Raw genomic sequence first — 15,083 nt, 5'->3', positions numbered from 1 at the left:
CCTCCTCCTCCGTGATCGACGGACTGAGCCGCGTGATCACGGCGGTGAGGGTCGGCGGGCGACGCGGGGGTTGGGGTTGGCGGGTAGGAGATGGAGAAGGAGCAGGGGTAAGGGAGGCGTTGGGACCAAAACGGGTGATGGGGAGACGGGAGAGGATGTCAGTATGGAGGGTTGGGCTGGGGGAGGAGATGAGAACAGAATCTCGGCGAGGAGTGAGGAGGGAGATGGGGGCACCAGGACAATGCTGGCGAAGGAAGAGGGTGAGGTTCCGGGCTTCAAGGAGAGAGGGATCAGGACGGGAGAGGAGGTAGCGGTAGGAGGAAGGGAGAGAGGAGGAGGATGAGGGGGCAGGGACAGGCGGGGAGACTTCCATGGCATCAAGGGTGGGGGAAGGAGGACGAGGTGCAGCCTTTTTGGAAGCAGAGGAAGCAGGGGTGCCACCGGGGCGCTTGACGGCGGTGGAGGAGGTGTGGGGGATGGGAACAACGGGAATGTGGCGGGGAGGGGCAGGTCCCGGGGCCGGAGTCGGCGCCGGAGATGGTGACGGTGACGGTGAAGGCGACGATGACGATGACGGCGGCAGAGGCGGCGGTGATGGCGAAGGTGACGGGGAGAGCTGGGCGTGGGCAGTGGCCCGACGGGCCACCACCCGAGCTGGAGCTGCAGTGACAGGCTGGGGGAGTGGGGGGAAGGGATCAGAACGAGAGGAGCGGGAGGAAGAAGCGGGAGAGGGGGCGACAAAGATAGAGGGTGAAGGGACAGTGAGGAGAGGTGGAATGGAAGGAGGGAGGTGGGACTGGGCACACCAAGTTATAGTGGTGGAGGCGGCGGAAGGGGAGGTATAGACAATGGCGGTGGTGGTAGTAGTGACAGTGGTGGTGGGGGCGGACATGACGGGAGAGAGAAACAAGAACGAACAGAACGAAGAGGAGAGGACAGAAACCGGGGACAGACAAAGACAAAGACGAAGACGGATGAAGACGAAGACGGCCGTAGACCAGGGTCAGGACGGCGGCGATGGTGGCGACCAGGCGGCACCGGATGGCGGCGGCGGCGGCGGCGGCGGCGGCGGCGGCGGGCACCGGCGGCGGCGGCGAGCACCGGCAGGCGGCGACCAGGCGGGGGCGACGGGCGACGAGCCCCGGCAGGCGGCGGCGGCGGCGGCGGCGGCGGCGGCGGCGGCAAGGACCGGCAGGCGGCGACGACGAGCCCCGGCAGGCGGCGGCGGCGGCGGCGGCGGCGGCAAGGACCGGAAGGCGGCGACCAAGCGGCGGCGGCGGCGGCGGCGGCGGCGGCGGCAAACAGACGACACGGCAAGGATCTTCCACGTCGAAGGCGCACCCTGAGAGTAGCCCAGGCAGTGAAACTCTTCGATGAAGAAGAGAGGGAATCCAACCCTCGAATGTGCGTCCGGCCATCCTGTCTCACGTTTTACGTGGTTTCCCTAAATCACTTAAGGCGAGATGGTTCCTTCGAAAGGGCATGGCCGCTTTCCTTCTCCCTCCTTCCCTATTCCGAATTTTTGCTCCGCCTCTAATGACCTCGTTGTCGACGGGACGTTAAACACTAATCTCCTCCTCCAAAGTTTTATCGGTGCTGTTGAGATGTGCTCTCAGAGACCGGAGAGGGCCACACAAGAATCAGCTCCTGGTGAGCTGGTTTGCCGCAGCGTGGCGCTGGCTGCCTGCGAAGGGGCCTGGGACGCTGTCATAGCCCACGCCGGCCTCGGCTCTTGTGAATTGCGGGGACCGGCAGTGAATTGAAAATCTTTGGCGAAGTTAGGCGTCGCTGTCCGCTGACCAAGTTAGGCCCAGGCGCCAGTTGGCGGCCGCATTTCCATGCGCCACAAGAGGTTTCGTTGCCTGCGTTATTCGACGACTGACTTCCTCCCTCTGCTTCAGACGCCTCAGCCGGTAGCGATCCACTATTTCGCTTTTTTCAGTGGCACAAACCGACGTTACAGTCCTCCCCTATAGTCCACTATTACGGAAAGCATCACAAAATCAGCTCCCTCGTAAATCTGTGATTGCGCATTTATTTATGTATACAAGGTAAATTACGTAAAATTCGCGTCTCTCTTATTTCGTGAATGGTTCAAGGTATGGAAATGAGGTTTCTGCCACATGTTAATAGACAGAAGGCTCATAGCTGTGTGCGGGTAACATTTTTAACCGTCCTGTCAACTGACACACTGGAGCAACCGTGGAGATTGTTTTGGAACTACGTAAGTGGTGGCCGAAATAAACTTGGTCTAGAATATATTTCATATACCTTAATATGGACAACACAACTTATGGGAGGGTCGGAAGTTTAATATTGGCAGCTATTTATTTACAGCTCGTACAAAATAGATAAGTGTTTCAAAGTTTTATTGACCTTCAAAGTAGTCACCAGCATTGTGTATAACCTGTTGCCAGCAATTTGGAAGTTGTAGGATACCCTTAGCAATACCAGTTGTGTTGACAGTTCGTGCCGCGCGGTCTATTGCCTAACGAATTTGTAGAAGTTCTGAAGCGAATGCCGTGAGGTCTTTCCTTCAGTTTAGAAATCGAGTTGAACTCACGATGGCTTAAGTCAGGGGAGTGCAGTAATTGGTATAGCACTTAGCAGACCCATCAGTCAAACAAATCAGTAACAACTTGCACTGAACGTGCTTGAGCATTGTCCTGCAAAATGATGGTCAGGTCCTGCAGAAAGTGTCATCATTTCTGTCTCCAAGCTGGTCGTAGGTTGAGTTCCAAAAATGAACAGACAGAAGTGATGACACTTTCTGCACGACCTGACCATCATTTCGCAGGACAATTCTCAAGCACGTACAGTGCAAGCTGTTACTGATTTGTTTGACTGATGGGCCTGCTAAGTGCTATACCAGCTACTGGACTCCCCTGACTTAAGCCTTCGTAAGTTCAACTCGATTTCTAAACTGAAGGAAACACTTCACGGCATTCGCTTTAGAACTGCTGAAATACGTCGGGCAATAGACCGCGCCGCTCGAACCGTCAACACAACTGGCACGGCTAAGAGTATCCTATGACTTCAACATCGCTGGCAACGGGTTATATACAATGCTGGTGACTACTGTGAAGGTCAGTAAAACTTTGAAACACTTATCTATTTTGTACGAGCTGTAAATAAATAGTTACCACTATTAAAGTTCCAACCCTCGTACATCTGCACCGCACCTGGGATAGATGATCTAAGCTAGGTTGCGTAACTTAAGGTGCATAAAATATTTTCTGTGCTTAGATCTACTCTCATGTAAAAAAAAGGGAAAAAAAAGACAGAACACCTTCAACGACAAGAGATACGAAGTTCATATTGGCAGAACATGTGCATTAGGATGTTTTGCAGAAATTATTAGTATTTCAGTCACCTCAGTTCAGCAAGTGTCTGTTGCCTAGTAGGCACGGGGTACGCCATGGGCCCTGGTAACTTGTTTCATGCGTGATGCCATCGACACGTATAAGGACATGTCCGAAAGAACAGATACCATCTTCATATTATTCTAGGAAAGTCTATCGTATATTCTGCAACCACTGAAGTGGTTGGTAGAGGGTACTTAGTACTCCACCAGTTATTAGGGCTTGTCCCCGACCCATTCTCGTATGGAGCACGGAAAAAATGAGTGATTAAATGCATCTGTGCGCGCTGTAATTAATCTTATCTTGTTCTCACGATCCTACGGGAGCGATACGTAAGCGACTGCAGGATATTGCGAGAGTTATCATTTAAAGCCGGTTCTTGAAGCTTTGTAAATAAGCTTCCTCTGCATTTCTGAGACTAGCACAGGCCAAACAAACCAACAACCATTTACGCTGCCGTTCTCTGTATATATTCAATATACAATGTTAGTCCTGTACGGTATGGGTCCCACACATTTGAGCAATATTGTACGATAGGTAGCAGGAGACATTTGTAAGCGATCTCCTTTTCAGACTAATTAGCTTTCTCTAGCATTCTACCAATAAACCGACGTCTTCCACGAGTGCTACCAGCTCTGCCTATGACTGAGCATATGTGAACTTCATAGACCTACAAAGTGCTACAACCAAGTATTTTTACGAGAAGCTGATCGATTCGAACTGTGACTTGTTAGTACTTTACTCATAGGATACTACGTTTTTCGTTTTGGGAAGTACACAGTTTCATATTTTTGAACTTCTGAAGCAAGTTGCCAATCTTTGCACCTCTTCGATATGTTATGAAGTTCCCACGGAATATTTTTACAGCTTTCTTCACACAGAATGTCACAGTAGTTAACAACATCTGCGGTAAGTCAGAGATTACTACTGAAATTGTCTCCAAGGTCATTAACACACAGCGTGTACGGCAAGGGTCTCAATACACTTTGAGGGGTCAAAGTTACTTCTACATTTGTTTATGATTTTCCATGTAAGATAACATGCATTTTCCTCTTTACCAGCCGGCCGGTGTGGCCGAGCGGTTCTAGGTGCTTCAGTTTGGAACCGCGTGACCGCTACGGTCGCAGGTTCGAGTCCTGCCTCGGGCATGGATGTATGTGATGTCCTTAGGTTAGTTAGGTTTAAGTAGTTCTAAATTCTAGGGGACTGATGACCTGAGATGTTGAGTCCCACAGTGCTCAGAGCCATTTGAACCTCATTACTAAAGAATCCTCGATCCAGTCACAAATTTTGCCTGATACCTCATACGATGGTACTTTTCTTAATAAGCGTAGATCTGGTTCTGACGCAAATGATTTTCGGAATTTAAGAAATACTGCATCTTAACAACTGCCGTGATGTAAAGGTTTCAGGATGTCATTTTCAGAGACCAGTTTGAATACTCCCAACTTGTACTTCCTTTAATGCCACTAGACTGAGCCACAGGGGGGTCGCAATTAATTTCGCATGCCTTGATTTCGCGCATTATTCATTATTCACTGGCGGGCAGCGCGAATCGATTGTAGCTTGTCGCCGATTATGTCTGGTAGAGCGAGTCCTCAAGTAGGTGTTGAGAAGCGTTGCTTGGGCCAGTAAGAGCTAGGCAGCTAGTGACAGCGGACTAGAGGGAATCACGGGCAGAGTTCCGGACATAGGTTTGTTTATGTCAAGATGGCGAAGTTGGAGTTACGACACTCAGTTGGTACTAAGTCCTTCTGTCCGCGCCCGTTGATTTGTCCGACTTTGATATTCCATGCTGTGTGGGACTGGGTACCGGGAGTTGCACTCGATATTTCCGGCATTATCAACTATCTGCCACATCGTGCGTTTTTGGTTAATGTTTCTCACACTACGATACACTCACCTCTATTGCCTGCGCTTCGCGTCTTACTGAAATATCTGTTTGAGCGTAATTATCTGAGCTCGGGCTCTGTTGCTTCACATTATTTATATTTCTGATCAGTCGAATATCTGGCTGTATATATAATTGTGCCTGTACTGGGGATTTCTGTGTATCACTTAGAGCTTTATTACAGCGTACTTGTGTAGGCTACACGTAGTGTGAAAGGCTAAATTCAGTGGTTAACCTTTACGTTAAAGTTTCCCATTGATATGGCCGTCGGCTTTCTTGTGCCGTAGTATTCTGAGAAAGTGTTTTCGCAATGAGCCATGACAAAAATTTTGCAGGTTAAATTGTAAACTTAAATGTTTTTAAGGATTTTGCATTTAACGTTTTATATTTTGTGTGCTTTAGCAGAGGTTTCCTGTACTAGCATATGTGTTAGCATTGTGTTGTGGAGTTCCATGTCTAAATACCACCGAGGAAGCATTGCTTGTGAGATCTAATTATTAAGTACTGCCTCATGGAAGTAAGCTTGTAATTTTCTTTTATAATTGTTTGGTTCACACAAGGTTCCTTGCTGCGTGGTTTGGCTAAATTTTTGTCAGATTCCTGTGTCAAATTTCATTCGGATGAATGGTTTAAGAGACATTACCTTCACCACTACTACGCATTCTTGACATTTTGTAAACTTTGTGAATTTGGTTAAAGATAATTTTTTGAAATTTGGTGGCATATTAAGAGTCCTTACGCTGACCATTTCTCGAGAAGATGGCCATTAATATTTGCTTAACTTGTTTATTTACGTGAAAAAGGAGTTTGTTAAGAGCCCTACTTAGTCTTCTGAGCTCCGCGGCCGGTTTTTCAGCGGCTGGTGGCCGCAAGGGCTTGCTGCTGTTACACACCACCTTGCCGTTTACTGGCTGCCCTTAAGGGGCTTCTGCGATGTCCTTAGCGCGCGCCGGCCTCTGTGGCCGAGAGGTTCTAGGCGCTTCAGTCCGGAACCGCGCTGCTCCTACGGTCGCAAGTTCGAATGCTGCCTCGGGCACGGATATGTGTGATGTCCTTAGGTTAGTTAGGTTTAAGTAGTTCTAAGTCTAGGGGACTGATGACCTCAGATGTTAAGTCCCAAACTGCTTAGAGCCATTTGAACCTTTTTGAACTCCCTCCATCGTCCAAATCGAACTGGGGTTGTTTTCTAGGTCAGAATGACCGTTACAGGATATTAGCCGATTGTTTGTTCGGAGTGTTTATTTTATCCCGATTACTGGTGACATTTCATTTCTTGTCAAAGTACAAGTGTAAGGGTCCTTTGCTCAGACAACGGACGTTCAGTTTTTACTTCAGGCAAAGATCAGCGATAACAGTACAACTGTGCTACCGACATCGTCTTGTGACACGTATTGACTGAAGCCGCGGTCTCTCACGATGAAAGAAAAGGGGGGAAATGTCTACGCCGGAGGCCGCCACATCTTCACGCCTCCCCCCTCCACCCCGTTCCCCCCGAACTTCTCGGCACTACTTGGTCCGCCCGGGGCGTGATTCACTTCGCCGCCCGATAATAATATCAAAGCGGCCGAGAGGGACACGGCGTCCGTTCTCTCTACTGCACAAAAAAAGGAGACTAGCGTGGAAATACGACATCGCCCTGCCACGTGGCTCTTCAAGCCGACGGACTGTTTGAAAACACAGATAAGCTGCCGCTAAAAACCAAACTTGGACGGACAGGCAAATGGTCACCGGTAGTGCATCATTCACTGCTGCTGTGTCACGCTAGCTTTTTTCCATGTGCAACTACTCGCGGTCCAAGCTGAAAACACTAGTCAATTACATGTTCCGTAGATCATTCGCACAATTTTTAGCCGAAACGATGTACAACCAATCAGTATCCAAGCTGTGTACACAGTGGACTCTTACTAATTCGAACATAGAACGAATTACTCGATAAATCGAACTGCTCAAGAGCCTTGAATAAATCTCGATAAATCGAATAAATCTTACGTTCAAATGGCTCTAAGCACCATGGGAGTTAACATCTGAGGTCATCAGTCCCCTAGACTTAGAACTCCTTAAACCTAACGGACCAAAGAACACCAAACACATACATGCCCGAGGCAGGATTCGAACCTGCGATCACAGCAGCCGGCAAATCTTGTGTGTTTTAGTAGACTCGACAAATCAAAGCAATTTTGGGGATAGACCACTCCACGTACACTCTATATTTAGAAATTGGAAATTTGTGGTAAGGTCTTATGGGACCAAACTGCTGAGGTCATCGGTCCCTAAGCTTACGCACTACCTAATCTAACTTAAGCCAACTTACGCTATGGACAACAAACACACCCATGGAGGTAAGACTCGAACCTCGGACAGGGGGAGCCACGTGGATCGTGACAAGGCCCCTCAGATCTCACGGCTACCCCGCGCGGCACTATACAGGGCTATTACAAATGATTGAAGCGATTTCATAAATTCACTGTAGCTCCATTCATTGACATATGGTCACGACACACTACAGATACGTAGAAAAACTCATAAAGTTTTATTCGGCTGAAGCCGCACTTCAGGTTTCTGCCGCCAGAGCGCTCGAGAGCGCAAGTGAGACAAAATGGCGACAGGAGCCGAGAAAGCGTATGTCGTGCTTGAAATGCACTCACATCAGTCAGTCATAACAGTGCAACGACACTTCAGGACGAAGTTCAACAAATATCCACCAACTGCTAACTCCATTCGGCGATGGTATGCGCAGTTTAAAGCTTCTGGATGCCTCTGTAAGGGGAAATCAACGGGTCGGCCTGCAGTGAGCGAAGAAACGGTTGAACACGTGCGGGAAAGTTTCACACGTAGCCCGCGGAAGTCGACGAATAAAGCAATCAGGGAGCTAAACGTACCACAGCCGACGCTTTGGAAAATCTACGGAAAAGGCTAAAGGAGAAGCATTTCTTAAACAGGAGATTGGAAAACCGATGGATCGGTCGTGGTGGACATCATGATCGGCAATTCATGTCATGGCCTCCACGCTCTCCCGACTTAACCCCATGCGATTTCTTTCTGTGGGGTTATGTGAAAGACTCAGTGTTTAAACCTCCTCTACCAAGAAACGTGCCAGAACTGCGAGCTCGCATCAACGATGCTTTCGAACCTATTGATGGGGACATGCTGCGCCCAGTGTGGGAGGAACTTGATTATCGGCTTGATGTCTGCCGAATCACTAAAGGGGCACATATCGAACATTTGTGAATGCCTAAAAAAACTTTTTGAGTTTTTGTATGTGTGTGCAAAGCATTGTGAAAATATCTCAAAAAATAAAGTTATTGTAGAGCTGTGAAATCGCTTCAATCATTTGTAATAACCCTGTATATTTAGAACTCAGCGGCTACGTAACACTCAGATTTCCTCTCTTCGTCAGCGTTTACTACGAGCTCTGCTGTACTCAGGCTTTGGCAAATTTATTTTATCCAAGTTTGCGACCGGGTAGCCTTCCATTCGCTGCAGCCGTCAGTTACCTAACGGAGGGAAGTCGTGCACGCTAGCTGTTTGCGGATCGTGTAAACTTGTTCTGTGTTCCGTTCTACTTTAACGGTTTGTGGGTCGTATTTTTTGAGGCGGAAAGGTGGGGACCAAGCCAGCATTTGCTTAAACGAGGGTAGGAAACGATCTAAAAGCCACTCACGCCGACCAGTGAACCGCCACGTATGTTAATCATCCGTCTCGATTGCATCCCGGTCAGAGCCGCCTTCCGGTCTAGCGAGATAGCGCGATGCGCGTTACGTTTTAGGAGCAGCTTGTGCAGCACTTGTTAAGTCAAAGTATTTCGTCAGTTGTTCTGCTAATTATTTTCTCGTTCAATTCTTAACGACACTCCTGTTTATTGTCAACGACGTTTAACATACTGTAGTATGCACGTCAGTTGTAAAAATTATTTGAATGAAGTACAAGTGTGACTATCGAAGAAAACAAGCTGTGAAATGTGGAATGGAAAAAAATAAAGGATGTACCAAAATATTTCGGGGTTCGGGCATACGAGCTGTGGCCAGCCCTAAATCAGATAGAGATTGTTGTGTATTACTTCGCGTATGATGGAAAGAAGAAGTAGGCTACACAGTGGTCAACTTGACTGGAATACTCTCTTTCAAATTCTGAAGCTGGCAGGGGTAAAATACAGGGAGCGAAAGGCTATTTACAATTTGTACAGAAAGCAGACGGCAGTTATAAAGAGTCGAGGGGTATGAAAGGGTAGCAGTGGATGGGAAGGGAGTGAGACAGGGTTGTAGCCTATCGCCGATGTTATTCAATCTGTATATTGAGCAAGCAATAAAGGAAACAAAAGAAAAATTCGGAGTAGGTATTAAAATCCATGGAGAAGAAATAAAAACTTTGAGGTTCGCCGATGACATTGTAAATCTGTCAGGACTTGGAAGAGCAGTTGAACGGAATGAACAGTGTCTTGAAAGGAGGGGTATAAGATGAACATCAACAAAAGCAAAACGAGGATAACGGAATGTGGTCGAATTAAGTCAGGTGATGCTGAGGGAATTTGATCAGGAAATGAGACACTTAAAGTAGTAAAGGAGTTTTGCTATTTGGGGAGCAAAATAACTGATGACGGTCGAAGTAGAGAGGATATAAAATGTAGACTGGCAATGGCAAGGAAAGCGTTTCTGAAGAAGAAATATTTGTTAACATCGAGTATAGATTTAAGTGTCAGAAAGTCGTTTCTGAAAGTATTTGTATGGAGTGTAGCCATGTATGGAAGTGAAACACGGACGATAAATAGTTTGGACAAGAAGAGAATAGAAGCTTTCGAAATGTGCTGCTACAGGAGAATGATGATGATTAGATGGACAGATCACATAACTAATGAGGAGGTACTGAATAGAATTGGGGAGAAGAGAAGCTTGTGGCACAACTTGACTAGAAGAAGGGATCGGTTGGTAGGACATGTTCAGAGACATCGAAGGATCAGCAATTTAGTATTGGAGGGCAGCGTTGAGGGTAAAAATCGTAGAGGGAGACCAAGAGATGAATACACTAAGCAGATTCAGAAGGCTGTAGGCTGCAGTAGGTACTGGGAGATGAAGCATCTTGCACAGGATAGAGTAGCATGGAGAGCTGCATCAAACCAGTCTCAGGACTGAAGACCACAACAACAACAACAACAACAACACACACACAGTAGTGTGACAACTGTAGTCGTAGGAAAGCCGGACAGGAGCAAAAATTATCACCAAACAAGTTAAGGGAACAAAACTGTTCAAATGTGTGTGACATCTTATGGGACGCAACTTAACTGCTAAGGTCATCAGTCCCTAAGCTTACACACTACATAACCTAAATTATCCTAAGGACAAACACACACTCCCATGCCCGAGGGAGGGCTTGAACCTCCACCGGGACCAGCTGTACAGTCCATAACTGCAGCGCTTAAGACCACTCGGCTAATCCCGCGCGGCAGTTAAGGCAACAAACAGAAGATTTCTTAACTTGTGTTTCTCCACGTGTACGCAGACTCATTACAAATAAAGCAGCAAGAAAAAGAGTCCAGCTGTCACAATGTCAACTTGGATGAAGCTCGTTGTTCTAAGCACGAACGATGGTGTATTGGTGCGGAGACCCAAAGCGCAAGTGAGATGAGCGGCTGTCGCCGGCCGTCGTACACCGCGGCGGCAGAGGGCGCTTTGTATTCCATAGCCGCTGGGGGCATGGTTCAGTGGGCGTGCACCATTGGGTCTGCCAACCCTCGCAACCGCTATCGGCGTCATAGGGAATCTTGCAATTCCGCTGCCAACTTGACGCCCTTGGGGTGGTATCGATACGTGTTACCACCCAGACAGGCGTCTGCAGTGGTGTGTGGGTGGGAGGGAGAGGTGGAATTGTGCTTTAGGGGACAATTTACTCCTCCTGGTATCTGGGTACAGGCTATTTATTCAATACAGAGTTCTCTCGAATTTATAGCATTGATTGTCTACGACCTTACTGAACTCTGATTTAACATTGCCGAGTGTGTTGGGAAATACTATAAGTTCAGCAATCACTACCCATGCCGGGACCTTTTTTTGTTTTGTTTTCACTTTGTTTATGAGAAATTATGCTGATTCCTTGGTGCTATGGCAGTTTCGGAGCTATTCCGCAAACAAGATCGGTGCAAACCTCTACAGAACAGTCTTTTCATCGCACAGCTCTTTCCGAGCTAATCCAGTAGTCTAACGCACGGATTCGTTGCAAAACATAAGCATGACATAAAAAAACTCCCCTTCCCTTGCTGCACAAAGGATCCTCAATAACAGTTTACCGTTCACCTGTGGACAAAGAACACCCGTGATGGGTTACGAACACTACATTCACGTTTACGTGGTAGTATTTTTTTTTTTTTTTTTAGCAGTAAATTTGGAAATTTGTAGTAAGTTTCTATGGGACCAAACTGCTGAGGTCATCGGTCCCTAGTCTTACACTCTACGTAATCTTACTTTAACTTACGCTAAGGGCAACGAACATACCCCTGCCCGGAGGAGGACCCGAACCTCCGAGGGGGCAGCCGCGCGAACCGTAGCAAGGGGCCTAAGACCGCGCGGCTATCCAGCTCTGTTGCAACACACGGAAGAAAACAGACTACTACTACTACTACTACTACTACTACTACTACTACGTGATCAGGCCCAGTGGACCGCACGCATCTACAAGTTTCCTCCTCCACTGCATTCTGTCCATTGCTGCTATCCGCCATTCGTCCACATCTATTGACACTTGGTTTAAATCTTCATGGAGTCCATCCCTCCAACGCTTCTTGGGTCTCCCTGTCGGTCTCTTTCCTGTAGGTGTGAAATCCAGGAGCTTCCGAGGTCATCTGTGATCCTTCATCCGGGCCACATGGCCAGCCCACTGCATTCGTTTGGCTTTGACAGTTCCTGCTATGTTGGGCTGCTGGTATAGTTCCTCAAGCTCTTGGTTATATTTGATCCTCCATTCCCCTGTATCTGCATCCAGAAGAAGATGTTCCGAAGCACTTTTCTCTCAAAAACAAGGAGCTTATGGAAGTCCTGTTTCCGGATACTTCATGTCTCACAGCCAGATAGAACAATAGGCTGGATCAGGGTTTTGTACAGTCGAATCTTGAACTGTCTGGAGAGAGATTTGGACCGAATCAGTTGTGCTAGGCTGTGGTAAGATCGGTTTCCTGCTTGTATTCTGGCATTGATCTCTGCTTCAGATGACGAGTTCTCAGTGAAAAGTGCCCCTTGGTATTTGAATTCTTGCACAGACGTCTATACTAAATCTATAAATCCAAACGCACCAGTCGAAACAGAAAATCGCATTTTATGCGCTAGAAGAAAGGGAGTAAGTAGTGATATTTCATAATCGAAAAGAAGTTTTCTCCAGGAATTGGAACCTCCTAAGCTTTATGGGGTGTAACACTGCGCCACACCCAGTCGTAGAACAACAAATGTCGAGTTGGTATGGCGCTTCACAATAATTTGACAGACAGGGATTGTCTTTGTTCAGTCCTTGGCAGCTAAAAGTCGATTCTACAGGCAGATCTGAGGGAAGTTTCCGAAGATTGCTCATATGAGGATTTTAGATCGTTGAATTTTTTTATTGCAGTCAGTATTCATATTAATAATAAAATAGATGCATTTTGCATAGACAGCTGGATATGCTTATCGTTTGGATATTAAAGTAATCTACCTTTAAAAAACTAGTTTGATAACTATCAATGGTACGAGGTACAGCAAGTTTCATGTACTTCTCGTCATATTTAGTTCCTGGGGAACGACACGTTTACAGACTTACCGAATGAGATACATCAAAAATGGCAATTCCAGAAAGTTGCCTCGTTCTGGAAAAATTACTGGGACGCCCGTACAGGTAGATGAGATTGCTGGAAGCTTGTCACAAGGATGAAAGAGCACACCCGCCGAAGTGAGTTCCCAACTGCTGGACAATGCTTATGAACGTAGTGAACAAAAAGAACCACTAGGAGGTTATAAGCTTTAAAAAAAGACTTTGTAGATCATTTGCAGTTTGTTTGTGATTGAAGGGTTCACTCACATAAACTATAAAAAATAAATAAGTTCATTTGTAAGAATATATGTGAAGAAAATGCGAGCGTTGGTGACAGTTTGCTTACTATGGAGAAACGAATGAAACTGAAGTTTTCTTAAGTATTTTCGGAAAATTGTTATGTGCCTTTCGTATGAAATCCTAAAATAGACAAATAATGATAATTAAATAGATAAAAGACTAACGTCTTTGTTACTGTCCGCTTCCCTTTGTCAAAAAACACGGTTTTTGTTGAAATTACAGTATCGTTTTCGAACTTATACTCTTATTTCGACGTTTTCTTGATTCCACCTTTATTAGTCACACTTACAGCTTCAATGCTAGTCAAAAGTTTTAACTTTCGTTTCGAAAGAAAATAGAATTCTGTAATTAATTTTTTGTTCATTTGCGGTTACGTTTGCAGTCCTCATACACACTGACAAACCCGCGCCAAAGTACCATCATACATCGCTAGAGAAGCCAAACTGAAATAGAGCACGTTACAGTGGAATATTGTACGGTAATTCGTTTCCTACATTTCAATGGCAAATTGACTGCAACAACCGACGCACAGGTGTTGGTTTTGCGGCAACAATGCATCATATTATATGGCACAGAGGTTGGGTAATGCAGACGCTTCGACTATAGGCAGATAAGTCTGAACGATGAAGAACAAAGTGGCAGACCATCTCTTCGTGAAGAACAGGGAACCACGAGAGAAGTGGAGGTGCCCTAATCACCATGGCCGAGAGCTTGGTGTATCAATACGACTGTGAAACAAAGGAACAAAGCAAGCGATGGAATCGTGTGGCTTCACCACCACCAAGAAATGCGAAGACCGAAGGTGAATTTAATCTTGATTATTGGAATTCCCAATTCTTTATCTTGAAACAGTGTGGTGATATACGAGGGCAGTTCAATAAGTAACGCAACACATTTTTTTCTGAAACAGGGGTTGTTTTATTCAGCATTGAAATACACCAGGTTATTCCCCAATCTTTTAGCTACACAACACTATTTTTCAACGTAATCTCCATTCAATGCTACGGCCTTACGCCATATTGACGCCATATTGAAATGAGGGCCTGTATGCCTGCACAGTACCATTCCACTGGTCGATGTCGGAGCCAACGTCGTACTGCATCAATAATTTCTTCATCATCCGCGTAGTGCCTCCCGCGGATTGCCTCCTTCATTGGGCCAAACTTATGGAAATCCGACGGTGCGAGATCGGGGCTGTAGGGTGCATGAGGAAGAACAGTCCACTGAAGTTTTGTGAGCTCCTCTCGGGTGCGAAGACTTGTGTGAGGTCTTGTGTTGTCATGAAGAAGGAGAAGTTCGTTCAGATTTTTGTGCCTACGAACACGCTGAAGTCGTTTCTTCAATTTCTGAAGAGTAGCACAATACACTTCAGAGTTGATCGTTTGACCATGGGGAAGGACATCGAACAGAATAACCCCTTCAGCGTCCCAGAAGACTGTAACCATGACTTTACCGGCTGAGGGTATGGCTTTAAACTTTTTCTTGGTAGAGGAGTGGGTGTGGCGCCACTCCATTGATTGCCGTTTTGTTTCAGGTTCGAAGTGATGAACCCATGTTTCATCGCCTGTAACAATCTTTGACAAGAAATTGTCACCCTCAGCCACATGACGAGCAAGCAATTCCGCACAGATGGTTCTCCTTTGCTCTTTATGGTGTTCGGTTAGACAACGAGGGACCCAGCGGGAACAAACCTTTGAATATCCCAACTGGTGAACAAGTGTGACAGCACTACCAACAGAGATGTCAAGTTGAGCACTGAGTTG

The sequence above is a fragment of the Schistocerca serialis genome, chromosome 6 (genome assembly GCF_023864345.2).
Source record: "Schistocerca serialis cubense isolate TAMUIC-IGC-003099 chromosome 6, iqSchSeri2.2, whole genome shotgun sequence".
Classification (NCBI taxonomy): domain Eukaryota; kingdom Metazoa; phylum Arthropoda; class Insecta; order Orthoptera; family Acrididae; genus Schistocerca; species Schistocerca serialis.
Note: the sequence above shows the minus strand (reverse complement) of the source record.